Below are 320 nucleotides of genomic sequence, written 5' to 3'. Positions count from 1 at the left end.
CTAAAAAGCTAATTTTTTAGTTACATCTGACCATAGAAGCCAGTCCCATTTGAAGTTCCAGTCGTGTCTGACAACAGAATATGCTGGGGATTGTTTTTGGATGAGAGTATTTTCTTTTCTTGATTTTTTTTTCTTGAAACTCTCCCAAACAACATGTGGTGATGTAGGTGCTGCTTGATTTTTTTAAAAAGTTTTTCTGACCCCGAGACTCAGCTGTGGTCCTTGGAGAGTCTTTAGCAACTCAAACTCTCCTCCTCACCGTGCATTAGGACGATATAGACACACGTCCTCTTCCAGGCAGATTTGTAACATTTTCTGTT

General features: G+C 39.7%; 1 protein-coding gene across 1 annotated transcript in view; it reads right to left on the bottom strand.

Moving 5' to 3' along the window:
- LOC107706603 (E3 ubiquitin-protein ligase TRIM39) overlaps positions 1-320 on the bottom strand; it is a 10,176-nt gene that overhangs the window by 8,027 nt on the left and 1,829 nt on the right. The gene's annotated exons all lie outside the window — the stretch shown is intronic.

This window comes from Sinocyclocheilus rhinocerous, unplaced genomic scaffold, assembly GCF_001515625.1.
Source record: "Sinocyclocheilus rhinocerous isolate Xijiao unplaced genomic scaffold, SAMN03320098_v1.1 scaffold2189, whole genome shotgun sequence".
Classification (NCBI taxonomy): domain Eukaryota; kingdom Metazoa; phylum Chordata; class Actinopteri; order Cypriniformes; family Cyprinidae; genus Sinocyclocheilus; species Sinocyclocheilus rhinocerous.
Note: the sequence above shows the minus strand (reverse complement) of the source record. Positions and strands in the feature narration are given on the sequence as shown.